The 15,016-nt window shown below is 37.8% G+C and overlaps 1 pseudogene; it reads right to left on the bottom strand.

Annotated features, from left to right (window-relative positions):
* Window positions 1-2,630: 2,630 nt before the first annotated feature.
* Window positions 2,631-3,904, bottom strand: LOC100340767 (G patch domain-containing protein 4-like; annotated as a pseudogene).
* Between the last annotated feature and the right edge of the window lie 11,112 nt (window positions 3,905-15,016).

Genomic DNA, 15,016 nt, shown 5'->3' with positions numbered 1-15,016 from the left:
TGCACTACTGGTAGAGGCAAAAACACAGTCATTCACAGTAGCAAACGTGTGTGCCTACAGAGTAATCTGTATAGCAAAAACACTAATAGGGTTCATTCTCTGCCTGACACCTTTGGGTACATCTTTGGCTCAGGGGCATTCAAGGGAAGAGATGGTATGTACTTATTGCAATAAACTAATGGACAGAGGTACATATTTTTGGGAGCTTCAGATGATGATGTGGGATTATAATATACTGAAGGACTCTCAGGCTCAAAATCTGCTAATTAGCTTGTGTGTTGTCTTCAATGCAGTTTGGTTCCCACAACTACAGTAGTGGCCTACATGTCTACAAAGTCTCCACAGAGCTTGGTTTTGGCAGACTACAGATTGTTAGAGCCTGGTGTCACCTCTCTCCCTTTGCATAGGCACAGACGATGAAGCTGTGCTTCCATTAGTTGAGGTGTGGTGATCAGGGAATGTGAAAGGTTGGCCATACTGCCTTTGTCAGGCAGAATGGATGGTGATGAAGGAGGAAAAAAGGGAACATTTAATATTCACAGTGAATTTAATTCTAAAATATATGGAGAAAGAAGCATAATAAATGGACCTGTCACTCAAGGATTTTCATCCTTACATCAATGTCATAAGAAAATTTAACATTGATACATTTATCAGCATATCAAATTGCAGAATTCCCATTTGCCTTATAAAATCCTTTATAACTGTTAAATTCTTGCCTTAGATCAGGGTCCAATCTGGGATCACAAATTGCATTTAGGTGTCAGGAACATATATTCAGTTATTCTTTGTTTTCAAGTCATGGATAATTTAAAAATAATAATCACTGTGGGCTTTTCTGATGTTTCCTTACAATAAAATGTAGATTACTGCTTTATGGTTTGTGTACTCCATAAGTAATATTGTATCTTTCTTCAAGCAGCACACGCAGAGCCACATGCTGTTTGTCCATCATCTGTAGTGTTAGTTTTGATAATTTGGTTCAATGATATAGTTTCTTGTTTCTTAAGCAATTTGTAATGATAATTTTATAATTTTCTGCCTTTTATTTAACTTTCAAATATTACAGAAAATGATAAAGAGTAGTTCAGTCATCATATAGATTTAATACTTTTTAAAATTTTGCCATAATTCATGTGTTAATATATATAATGTGTGTATATACAAATTTCTTGCAAGCAAGGATAGATATGAATATGTCATATCATGAGGTTTGTAATAAAGATTATAAAGTGAGGAAAGAAGGGTATATTATTATGTAAGGAGTACTATTAAATGGCAACATTTATATGTATATGTGAAATAATGTGGCATCTGCCAATTTTTATTATATATAAATATAAATAACCTTACACATATGACAGAAAACATCGCATTTGTCTTTCGGCGTCTGGTTTAGTTCACTTAACATAATAATCTCTAGTTCTATCTGGTCACAAATATCTGAATTTCATTCTTTTTTATGGCTGACTAGTATTACATTGTGTATGTATACCACATTTTCTTTACCCATTCATTTATTGGTGGACATATATGTTGATTCCTTATCTTTGCTATTGTGTGTTGGGCTACATTAAACAAGGGAGTGCAAGTATCTCTTTCAAATGATGACTAAATTTTCTTTGAATATATTCCCGGAAATGGGATAGATGGGTCAGACAGTAAATCTAGCTTTAGGCTTTCTTGTTGTTGTTGTTGTTTGCTGAGGACCAGTCCCCACCATGTGTGCTTCCCATCTTCCCCTTTGCAGATGGGAAATTAGAGGAAACCCTGGATAGTTCAGTTGGAAAAGCCAATATATTTCCTTTGTTCTGAAAGAATTTTAGTTTGGTTTAATATCACTTGCAATTAATGAAATGCTTAGTACATTTTTTTTTTATTTTACACTTAGCATTAAAACACACACATACAGAGAGAGAGAATATCAGTGTGAGGTATTTATGCACACATAGATGCAGGAATGTCCAAAACCTTTGCTATCAGTGTTAGTGTGCATCTGCACACATGCATACACATTCATGCATGCACTACTGATAGAGGCAAAAACAGTCATTCACAGTAGCAAACGTGTGTGCCTACAGAGTAATCTGTATAGCAAAAACACTAATAGGGTTCATTCTCTGCCTGACACCTTTGGGTACATCATTGGCTCAGGGGCATTAGCTTAGCTCTTAGCCTCGGCTAAGAGCCTAGGCTGATGCTTATTGAACCATTTGGTAAAATGTTAGCAGCTGGCCATCTGGGGTGAAGGTAGCCCACAGAGCTAAATCTGCTGTGTTTGCCTCAGCCTTCCCAACATTTACAAGTCAGGATATCTCTCAGTTGCCGATGTTTTCAGCTTCTTTTAGGAGAGAGGTCCTTTTAGCGAGTTACCTGCTTTCCTGCCACACCCCCAGCCTTCCTTGTCCCTCAGATGTTTGGCTCCTGTAGGTGCCTGAGTTCATGATGTCTGGAATAGCATTTGCGGAGGGGATTGAGCCCACTTGCTCTTTTCAGCAGGCTGGTATTGCAGAGAGCAGTTTCCTCCTTGGGAGGGACTCCTCATTTAAGTGGTGCAGAATCACTGCCATCAACCCCGGAGTCTGAGGTTTCAGCTACTGAAAAAGACCAACCCCACTTGGACCAGGCCTTCAGTCTCTCTGTTTCCAGTTCTTCTTGGATCTCTGGTCAGAGTTGATTCTAGCAGGCTCCTCCTCTGGGTACTGCTGCCTCCTCTTCTTGTTTCTGCTGCTTGCTTGGAGCTAGTGTGTTCTCGGCTCTCTTTTCCCTAAGCCTGCCATCCTCATCTTCATCACTTATCTTTAAGGCCACCTCCCCTTCCTCTCGATGCTGCTGTCTTTTCCTATTGTTCTTCCTGTGCTTTTGGTTACTGAACGCTCTGTTTCTGTTTTCCTGGTCCTGCCACCTCAGCTTCTTCATCTCCTAAGTTCAAGTTCTCTTACTCTGCCACCTCGTGCTTTTTGTGCCTGGGTCGGCGTGTGCTTTGCTCTCTACAGCCTCTGTCTCTAACTCTTCCTCCTTTATCCACGACCCCCATCTTCCCCTCCTCTTGATGTTGCTGCCTCTTCTTGTGGCACTGGTCAGTTTGCTCTCTGCTGTGCATGGCCCCAAGCCCACTTGCTCCTGCAGCCTCTTCCTCCTCTTCCCCTACAGTTGTTTCCTCTCCCATCTGAGACCTTTTCTTGTTGATACCGTCTTTTCTTTTTCTTTCTCGCTTTTCCTGATGCTCTGGTCATTGTGCTCTGGGTGCTGCTCATCTGCATAACCTTCTGTTGCTGCAGCCTCTTACTCCTCTCTTTGCTTCATTTTCTTTTTATGGGGGAGCTTGCTCTCAGACTGTGGTTTTGGGCCTGAGAGTTCTGGCTTTTGAGATGAGCCAGGAAGACCTGTTCCTGGGCTGTTAGCCAAGCCAATGGGCTTCATTGTGATCCCAGATGAGCAGCCTTATGTGCTGTTTACCCCTCACAGGCTTGGAGCAACATCTCATCAGCCAGAATGTTTGGTTGGGCCCTTCAAAGTCCTCATCACTGCAGTTCTCCAAATCTTTGTCTGGCTTCTCTTTACTTGAAGTCAGCATGGCCACCTTCACACATATCTGATACAGCGTATTAGGCTTGGGATGATTAGCACGGGTAGTCGCCTCAGAAGGACACCTTTTCTGTACTCCATCCTGCCCATGTTCCACTACCAAGTTGGGTGGAGTCTGTTGAAGAGTTCATCCCACCAGGGGTTTGTGAACTGCTTGACAGGGTAGTGTTCCTTCCCATGAGTGTCTTGCTTCAGCGTCACTCTGAGGGCCTGGGTGATGCCGTTTTCCTTCTGTCCTTTGAGTCCATCTATGCTTTATCAGCTGCACTTCAGCAAATTTTATTCCATGACTCTCAGTCTCTGGAATGGCACTCATGGTGATAAAAACAGCTCTGTCCCTCAGGCTGTCACCAGCAAACAAGAGGTGACATCACCTCTTAAGAGGAAAGGAGAATGTCCAAAGCAGTCCTCAACTCCATCCTCACTACTCCTCTAAGAATTCTCTTTCATGAGCCCTGTCTTGTGCATTGCCATCTTCCTGCAAGTGCCTATGTTTAGTTTTTGGAAGGATCTCCATACTGTTTTCCCATGATAGTTATACTAATTAGCATTCATAGCAACAGTGTATTAGAGCTCCCTTTTCTCCACGTCCTCACCAGCACTAATTATTTTTTGACTTTTAGATGATAGCTATTGTAATTGTAGTCAGATCCTACCTTATTGTGGTTTTATTTGCCTTTCCCTGATGGTTAGTGAAAATTAGCATTTTTTCATGTGTTTATTGGTCACTTGTATTTCTTCTTTTGAAATGTATCTATTCAAGGAAGGGGAGAGGGAGTGGGAAAGGGGAGGGTTGTTGGTGGGAGGGACGGTATGGGGGGGGAAGCCATTGTAACCCATGAGTCGTACTTTGGAAATTTATATTCATTAAATAAAAGATAAAAAAAAAAAAAAAAAAAAAAAAAGAAATGTATCTATTCAAATCCTTTGCCCATTTGTTAACTGGTTTGTTGGTCTTGTTGAATTTCTTGAGCTCCTATATATATGGATATTAATCTTTTATCAGATTTGTAATTGGCACATTTTTTTTCTGTTCTGTCAATCGTCTTTTAACTTTGTTCATTTTTTTCTTTACTGGACAAAAGCTTCTTAGTTGATATAATCCTGTTTGTCTATTTTTGCTTTTATTGACTATGCTTTTAGAGTCATCCAAAGAGTCATTGCTAATGTCTTAGAGAGTTTCCCTTAAGTTTTCCTCTAGTAGTTTCATGTGTTACACTTAGACCTTTGATCCATTTTGAGTTTATTTTGTATTGGGTGTGAGGTTAGGGTTTTGTTTCCAACTTCTGCATGTGGAAATCCAATTTTCCTAACACCATTTACTGAAGAAAGTGTCATTTCTCCAGGAAATGATTTTAGCACATTTTTTTGTAAAAAGATAAGTTGGTTATAGAAGTTTGGATTTATTTTTGGAGTTTCTGTTCAGTTCCATTGGCCCACCTGTCTATTGTTATGTCAATACTGTGCTGTTTTGGTTATAATAACCCTGTAGTATGTCTTGAAACCTAGTATTGTGGTGCTTCTGGTTTTGTTTTTATTGTTTAAGATTGCTTTGGCTATTCAGGATTTTTGTGTTTCCATATGAATTTTTGGACATTTTTCTAATTCTGTGAAGAATTTCATTGGTGTTTTGATGAGGGTTTCATTGACTCTGTAATTTTATTTTGGTAGTATTTTGGTAGTATATCAATTCTTATGATCCATGAACATGGAATGACTTTTGATTTTTTGTCGGTGTGTCTTTTGTCTATTTCTTTCATTAGTGCTTTGTGTTGTCATTGTAGAGGTCTTTCATGTCCTTGGTTAAATTTATCATAATATATTTAATTTTTGTAGGTATTTGAATGATATTGATCATATAAATTCTTTATCAGCAAGACCATTGTTGTGTATAGAAATGCTACTGATTTTTTTTGTGTTTATTTTGTATCCTACACCTTGTTGAATTCTCTTATTTGTCCTAATAGCCTCTTGGTGGAGTCTTTTGGTTCCACCAAGTGTAGATTCATGTCACCTAGAAACAGAGATAATTTCACTTCTTCCTTTCTAATTTAGGTACTTTTATTTCCTTCTCTTGCTTAGACTCTGTCTAAAGGTTTAAAAACTTTATTGAAAGAGAGTTGTGAGAGTAGACATTCTTGTATGGTTCCAGATCTTAGTGGAAATGCCTCCAGATTTTTCCCATTTAATATGATGTTGGCTATAGAATTATTATATATAAACCTTTATTGTGATCAGGTACATTCTTTTTATACCTAATCTGTTTAAGGGTTTTTTTTTTTTAATCATGAAAGATGTTATAATTTATCAAGTGCTTTCTTGAAGCTATTGAAACAATAATATGATTTTTATCCTTTATCCCACTGATGAAATGTATCCTGTTTATTTATTTGCTTATTTGAACTACTCCTGTATCTGTGGGATAAATCCCGCTTGGTCAGGGTGGATGATCTTTTTGATGTGTTGTTGGAGGTAATTTGCTAGTATTTTGTATAGGAGTGTTGCATTTATGTTCATCAGGGATCTGGGTTTCTGGTTTTTTATTATTGTATCCTTGCCTGTTTTTGGAATTCAGGTAATGCTGGCCTCATCAAATAAGTTAGGAAGGGTTTCCTTCCCTCAATTGCTTGGAATTATTTGAGAAGAATTGATGTTTGCTCTTCCTTGAAAGTTTGGTAGAATTCAGTAGCGAAGCCATCTGGTTCTAGAAGTTTGTTTATTATTGATTCAATCTCATCCTTTGTTATTGCTCAGATTTTTTATTTCTTTGTGATTCAATTTTGGTATAAAATATGTATTTCCAGAAATCTATCAATTATTTCAAGGTTTTTCAATTTATTGGCATATAGTTGTTTTTAATAGCCCCTAAGGAGTCTTCGTATGCATATGGTATTTGTCATAATATCTCAGTTTTTGACTCTGATTTTATTGATTTGAATTTTTGCTCTGTTTTTCTTGGTTAGTCTGTCTAATGGTTTATCAATTTTATTTATCTTTTCAAATGAACAGTTCTTCATTTTGTAAATATTTTGTATTGTTTTTCCAATTTATATTTTGTTTATTTGAAACATACAAAAGGTCTTTCAAAGTAAACATGACAGTACCTCATCCTTACTTATCAGTACTAATTTTGAATGTAAGTGGATTTAATTCCATATTAAAAGATACAGACTGGTTGAATATATTTTAAAAAAGACCCAGCTACATGCTACCTAAAAGAAATGAACTTTACCAGTAAAGACACACACAGACTAAAATGGAAAGGATTCAAAAAGATATTCCATACAAATGGAAGTCAAAAGCAAACAGGAATAACTATGCATATTGGAGAGGAGAGACTTTAAGACAAAAACTTCAAAAAGAGACAAGGTCACTATATAATGATCAAGGGATCATTTCAACAATATAGTGTTATTGTAAATGTATATACATCTAATGCTAGAGCATCCAGTTTTATAAAGACAAATGTGAATAGACTCAAAGATAGATATAAGCTTCAATACAATAATACTGGGGGACTTCAACAACCCACTTTCATTAATGGAGAGATCATCCAGACCAAAATATCAACAAAGAAACAAAAGAATTAATCTATAATAATAATAATAATGTATACTACTTATAAATAAAATGGACCTAATAGGCATTTATGGAACATTTCATTTTACAGCTGCAAAATACATACCCCTTTCAATAGCACATAGAACATTATCCAAGATAGACCATAAAATTAGTCTTAAAAAACTGAAAAATGGTGAAATTATATCAAGTATCTTTTTTGACTACAGAGGAATAAGGCTGGAAATTAACAACAAAATAAGCTCTAGAAATTGTACAAATACATGTATAATTGTACAAATACATATTAAAAATATGCTTCCAAATGAACAGTAGATCAAAGGAATCAAAAGGGAAATTGAAAAATGCCTTGAAACTAGTGAAAATGGGAACACAGCATATTAAAGCATATGTGATATAACAAAAGCGCTGGTAAGAGGAAGGTTTATAGCAGTAAGTGTCTACATCAAAATGTAAAGGTTTTAAATTAATATCCTAATGGTGCATCTCAAAGACATAGAAAAACAAGAACAACCCAAACCCAAAATTAGTAGAGGGAGCGAAATGGTAGTGTATTTTAAATTTCCTGCCTCTTGTTTCTCATAAAATTATCTTCATGGCCAGCGCCGCGGCTCACTAGGCTAATCCTCCACCTTGCGGCGCCGGCACACCGGGTTCTAGTCCCAGTCAGGGCGCCGGATTCTGTCCCGGTTGCCCCTCTTCCAGGCCAGCTCTCTGCTGTGGCCAGGGAGTACAGTGGAGGATGGCCCAAGTGCTTGGGCCCTGCACCCCATGGGAGACCAGGATAAGTACCTGGCTCCTGCCATCGGATCAGCGTGGTGTGCCGGCCGTGGCGGCCATTGGAGGGTGAACCAACAGCAAAGGAAGACCTTTATCTCTGTCTCTCTCTCACTGTCCACTCTGCCTGTCAAAAAAAAAAAAAATTATCTTCATCTACCCAGGATTCATTATTGTTTCTTGCCATCCTCACACATGCTTTTTTTTCTACCTATTTATCTGTCTACCTGCTTTTTATTAGTAGAAACAATTTATATATTCTTAGTATGTTTAACTGGTTATATCTGCAACTGTCCTTATTAATTTTAATACTCAAATCTAGATTTTAGAGTAGAAGTTCCTTCAGACATGCTGCTCTGTCTTGTTACATGCTCACCTGAATTTTTTAAAAAGAAGATTTATATATTTGAATGGCAGAGCTAGAGAGAGAGAGAGAGAGAGAGCGCGCGCACGTGAGTGAGCGCTTTCATCTGCTGGTTCACTTTCCAGATGACCGCAATGACAGTTGCTGGGCCAGGAATTAAGCCAGGATCCTGGAACTCAATCCAAGTCTCCCACATGGGTGGCTGGGACCCAAGTAGCATTAGCAAAGAGTGAAGAAGCTGGGTTTTGAACTGTTGTTCATATTAGATGCTGGTATTGTGAGCAGATTAATCCACTATGCTACAACACTGCCCCTGCCCTCTGATTTTTTGACATTTACTTACTTTCTGGCATGACAAGATGTTCCCACACATAATTCATACTCTCCATGCCCAAGCTCTTGAATTGGCCATGTCTGAAATTCTATTTCTGTTTCTGTTTTGGTTTGGTTTACAGTAGGGACACTATTTAGAAACTGAGATCTTGGTACTAGAAGTGCTCATTGCTGTGAGGGTGTCATTACTTTAAGATCTTTCAGTGGCCAACACTAGGAAATAGTTATCTATATGGAGTCACACATTCTTACTACTTCCTCTAAATGTGTCCCAACATTACAGCATTTTCCTCACTTTCCTCCCTTCCATATTTGTATTTCCTTCCCCTAAAAAGAACCCTGGCTCCCTAAAATATCTATATAATTACTTTTATGCTCAGTCTTGTAACACACACACACACACACACATACTTCTTTCAATATTATTATACTCATAGCTCTATGAAAATAAATCAACTAAGAAGTATTCAAGATTTGCTTGTAGTTCTTTTTTTTTGTCTTTAGATGGATGGTATATAAAAAAGGTACAGAATTTAAAATTATATGGTTGTTTATTCTATTATTAATTTGAAATGTGGTTATATTCATTTGTTTCTACTTAATTTTAGTGTTTCCTATCTTATCTTTTGGATTTAATTTTATTAAAAAATTTAATCATTAAAATTTTTGGATTAACACTTTTAGTTTGTAAAAATTTAATGCTCCACTAAATAGAGGTGTCAATATAATTTTATGTTTTAAATATGTAGATCATTAACCTGATTTCATACATTAGGACACTATAAAAATGCATGTTCAAGGAAGTGTCACATTCTTCCTCATCCATGTTCTGTATAGGTAAGAAATTCAATTATTTTCTGGTTTATTTTTTGAATCCTTCTTTTGGTGAATTTGTACATGAATACGTGTCATTGTTCCTTCCCATTAAAAAAGATACACAAAAGTAATATATATGTTGTCAACTATGCTCAAAAACTAGTATCTATGCTGCCAATATCCTCTTATGTATTTTGCTTTCTGTCAGTTTATTTCTCTTGAATGTAAGAGGACAGGATTAAGTGGGTCAACCCCACCCAACTTTAGAGTGACTTGTCTATCTCTGGGTCCCAGGGGAGCACTAAAGCTCTCGCTCTCATCCATATGCCAGCGCCGTTTGCACATTTTCCAAAGCTATGAGGATGGCATGATTTTTATTTTCATGTTGAAGATGAGGAGCATGAGGTGCACAAAGGCCAAGTAACCTTGTCCCAGACTCTAGGAGCTGCGCTGTGTTTAGAGCCTGGGTTACGTCTTTGTCCCTCTCCCATGTCAGCAATCTTAAAGTGCAGCCCTGCAACAGCAGAATCAGCATCACCTGCAAACTTGAGAAAAATGCATGTACTTCTTTTAGTAGTTAGCAGTACACTTTGTAAAGTAATCCACATTATTTCATTTTTGTGTTTCTTCTCTTAAGATTTATTTCATTTATTTGTTAGGCAGAGTTAGAGCGAGAGAGAGAGAGAGAAAGAGAGAGAGGTGGGAGAAGTGGAGTTGCATCTGCTGGTTCACTCCCCAAAAAGCCACAATGGCTGGAGCTATGCCAATCTGAAGTCAGGAGCCTGGAACTTCTTCCGGGTCTTCATGTGGGAACAGGGGCTCAAGCATTTGGGCCATCTTCTGCTTTCCCAGGCCAGAGAGCTGTATTGAAAGTGGAGCAACTGGATCTTGAACTGACGCCCATATGGGATGCCACCACTGCAGGTCATGGCTTTACCTGCTATGCCACAGCACCAGCCCTGGGCCCATTCTTTCACATTTTTATTTATTTATTTTTTTACATCTGTATTGTTGCTTCAATTTTGTTATTTATTAATCTTTTGTAAAATCAAGATATTCCTATATTATTCATGCTTCTTTCATATATTTGGATCACTTTAATTATGTTATCCCTTCATTTATCTCCTTAAGTACCTTAATCTTCCTATTTTAAATTCACTCTAAGAACACCTGTTATTGTTAATTTAAAAGTGGTACTTTCACGTTATGATTTTTTACTACTAATTAGTTGTCTTTCCTTTATCTAAATTTCTTCATGAATTTAGAATTTTGGCAGATAGGCCAATTTTGAATCAGAAGTATTATACTTTGCTTTATTTCTCCTAATTAGTAGCTTTGTATTTTGTGGACATTTCTAACTACCACCCTTATGCCCCTATTCATGAGCTGATTTTACAATACCATTTTACAATAGCTCTGTGATGATTTTAGAGGCAGTGGGTAAGTAACCTAGCTCAACAACACAGCAGGCTATATATCTATTATATATTTGAAAGGCGGAGCAAAAGAGTGAGTGAGTGAGTGAGAAACACGGAGAGGAAGATCTTCCATCTGCTGATTTACTCCCTAAATGGCTAGGAACTCCATCTGGGTCTCCCACTTGGGTGGCAGGGAAACCAGTATTTGGGCCATCTTCCACTGCCTTCCCAGGTACATTAGCAGTGAGCTGCATTGGAAGGCAAGGAACTGGGACTTGAACCAGTGCTCCAATATGAGATGCTGGCATTGCAGGTGGTGGTTTAACTGGCTACACACAGTGCCAGCCCCCAAGCTTTGTTTGTGTAATCTTACTTCCTTGGGTTCCAAGATTCCTATAAACCATAGCCTCAGTGATAAAATTGGCAGCATTTTAATTTTATGTCCCCTTTTTTGCATGCAGATATTGCCATACATAGCAAATGCCCAGCTTATACTAATTGTGGATCCATATCTTACAAGGACATTTTTCTCTCACTATCCTATGACTGGCATTTCTGGCTGGTCCAGAGGCCAGCAAATCCTGAACCAACTTTTCTTTGCAGCTTACACTTTTGTTGTTTCTGAATTGTGATTTTCCTTAAAGCCCTTTTCAGATTAGGATATAAAACTCTGAGATGAAATGATTTGGTTAAAGCCCTGCGGTTAATGACTGGAAGGACTGAGACTCACATCCAACTGTTCTTGGTTTCAGATAGCATACTTTAAAGCATACTTTAAGCACCTTTTGTTGGCTTTTAGATATTTTTCCATTTAGTATTTGTATGTACATCTACTGAATTTATACATTCTAATTTAGAATGTAAATGAGAGCCCATTTCCTGTCTAAATGGATAATTATAATAATATGGTATTAGGGACACTGAGCTATAAGTAAATGACCTGAGTTTTGTTTTTGGCTTGGGAACTAGTTATGTCTTTGGGCCTCAGTTTTCTCTTCTAGAACCATAAGTGATCTTATTTAGATGAGCTCTCTGTTATTTCTTTTTGGCTGTAGTAGGCTGTGAGTGCACCTTTAGTTTGCTCCGTTGTCAGCAAGCTATAGCTTGCTGATTGAATAGCATATTTTGAAAATAAACATATTATCTGTCATGGAGACCATTCTTTACAAAATACTCTGTATAAAACAAGAATGGGCTCATCACCATGAGCAGATGGTTAGTAAGTAGTTTTATGGCTCCATATGGAACTTTGTTGTTAAACTCTGCACTTAATGGTCTCTCCTTTCCTCCTTTTAAATACATAGATCATTACTGGGAGTGATAAGGTAATGTAACTAAGAAAAACATGCCTAATAATTTTCAGAAAGACACAAATGGGCTACAGGGGCAAAGCAATCAGTGTTGGCATTGGCAATGATAGATGACTACCTGAACCCTCAAGTAAAAGTCAAATACTGTCATGCTTTGAATCATATTAGAAAGGAAGTTGCATTATTATAGGTATAAAATAAGTGAGCACTTCATAAAAGAATGTATGTAAATGCCAATAGATACATCAAACAGTGCCTATTGAAAATTAAAATAAAAACCATAAATGGAAGAACTGAAGAAGGCTGAAACTCTAAATGTCAGTAAGGATGTGGAGTAACTGGAACTTCCATATGTTGCTTATGTTAGTATAAAATTTCACAATTATGGAGAAGTGCTCTGCAATTTCTTCTACAATTAAATGCAAATGGACTCCATAAGTGAGCAGCTATACTCCTAAATGTTTACTCAAGACATATACAGACATAAGTCCACAAAAGCCTTCAGCAATGTTTCTAGTAGCCTTATTAATAAAGGTTAAAACATAGAAACAATGCAAATGTCCATTAGAAGATAATAAAATGACAGGTTAATTTAATGGATTCAGCAATAAAAATAATGAACTCTTCCTACATATAACATCATTAGTAAATCTAAAAATATATTTATTAACTGAAAGAGTCTAGATGCAACAAAAATGTATACTTTCTTATACTATAAATTCAATGTTCAAGAACAGGTAAACTAACCTGTGGTAACTGAAATAAAAAACTGCTTCCTCTATGGAAAAGATTGAGCGGAAAAGACCTAAGGAACTCTCTGGTAGTGATGAAGATACTCTGCATTTTGATTGGGAGAGCAGATATACAGATTTATAGAGCTGTCAGAATGCTATAAACTGAACATTTAGGATTTGTGTATTTTACATGATCTTAATTATACCTTAGTTAAAAAGTGACTATAGAAGATGGCAGAATAGGGAGGGAACTTACTGCTCTAGTCTAGAAGAATATAGTTTTAAAAAAGTGGAGAGAGTGCAATCTCAGAGAAGATTTGAGAAAAAAATGCCAGAGGAAATTCCACACAAATTAGACGGACACTGTGGACCTAGGTGAATAGTGTGAAAACATACAGTTCAGGACCCCAACAGCCAAGAATCTCAGCACCAGCTCTCGAGTGAGGTGATATCAGTTTGCAGCAGCCCAAGCCACTGGCCATAAAGCTGAGGGAACATCCTGGCAAGAATCTGACTTGGAGCCCTGTGGGGGACAGTGTACCTGCCAAACTGGAGGAGAAAAAAAAAGGGGGATCTCATTTCTCTCTCCCTGACCACCCTGCAACCTGCAACCTGTAACAATCTGATAGAGGGTGGGCACCATTTGGACATAAATAATAGCTGTGCTGGCTCATGTCCATATGCCCAGCAACCAGCTGAGCAGAGATGCCTGATTCTGGAGGGGAGAACTGACAGAGGGCTGAGTGCTCATGACTGTGGGAGGCTTGTGTTCCAGGACTGTGAAAACACTGCAGTTACTTGGGAGCACTCAGTGTGTGGCTGGGACTTTGGGGACTCAGTGTGTGAGGCTTCAAATGCACAGGGCTACCTGATTCCCTGGGGAGGGTCAGTGCTTTGGAATCTGTACTTACACCAAAGACTGCACAGATCCTTTGTGTGGTTCTTGTAGAAGTATGGATGAATATTATATTCTCTGAGGCTAGCACCCAGGTACTAGTCTCCTTGGAAGAGAGAAGGAGAGTTGAGGCTATGTCAACAGAGCTGAACAAATCTCCCCTCTGATTTAAAAAAAAAAAAAAAGAGATTTACCACGCCCAATCTGGGTGGAATCTGGACACTCCCTTCACCCTGGAGCACTGAATCAACTCCCTGGCTACAACCACCACACATTTCTAGGTATTCACTGAAAAAGTGGACACTCCACTAATCCACAGACACTTAATCCAAAGATTAAAGACATCATAGGGTAAAAAACAAAGAAGAAACCAACAAATATCTCCACAAACACCAAATAATATACGTAGCAATTAAAGAAACAATAAAGAAGACAATATGACACTCCCAAAAGAACACAACACTTCAATACTAGAATGTGAAGATGAAGAGATTGAAGAAATGCCAGAAATGGAATTACAAAAATTGATCATAGGATTATTTAGAAGTAATCAGAAGCAGGGGCTGGCACTGTGGCAAAGCAGGTAGAGCTGCCACCTTCAGTGCCAGCACCCCATATGGACACCAGTTTGAGTCCTGGCTGCTCCACTTTGGATCCAGCTCTCTGCTCTGGCCTGGAAAAGCAGTAGAGGATGGCCCAAGTCCTTAGGCCCCTGCACCTATGTTGGAGATGCAGAGGAAGTTCCTGGCTCCTGTCTTCAGATCGGCACAGCTCTGGCCATTGCAGCCAACTGGGGAGTGAACCAGTGGATGAAAGATCTCTCTCTCTCTCTCTCTCTCTCTCTCTCTCTCTCTCTCTCTCTGCCTCTACTTCTCTCTCTGTGTAACTCTGATTTTCTTTTAAGTGAATAAATAAAATAAATCTTTAAAACAACAAAAAAAGAAGTAATCAGAAGCAAATCCACAAACTAATGAAACCCATACATGACATGAAAGAAAATTTTTCCCATGGAATTGGGATCTTAAAGAAAAATCAAAATAAAATCTTGGAAATGAAGAATTCAATAGAATAAATAAAAAATGCAATGGAAATCCTTAACAACAAAATTGGTGAAGAAGAAGAAATAATATCCAAATTAGAAGATATATCACAGGAAATGTTACAATCTCACCAAAAACAAGAAGAAATTAGAAAATTAAAAA

This window comes from Oryctolagus cuniculus, chromosome 4 (assembly GCF_051225735.1).
Source record: "Oryctolagus cuniculus isolate XC-2025 breed Fujian yellow rabbit chromosome 4, ASM5122573v1, whole genome shotgun sequence".
Lineage (NCBI taxonomy): Eukaryota > Metazoa > Chordata > Mammalia > Lagomorpha > Leporidae > Oryctolagus > Oryctolagus cuniculus.
This window is presented reverse-complemented; position numbering and strand designations above follow the sequence as displayed.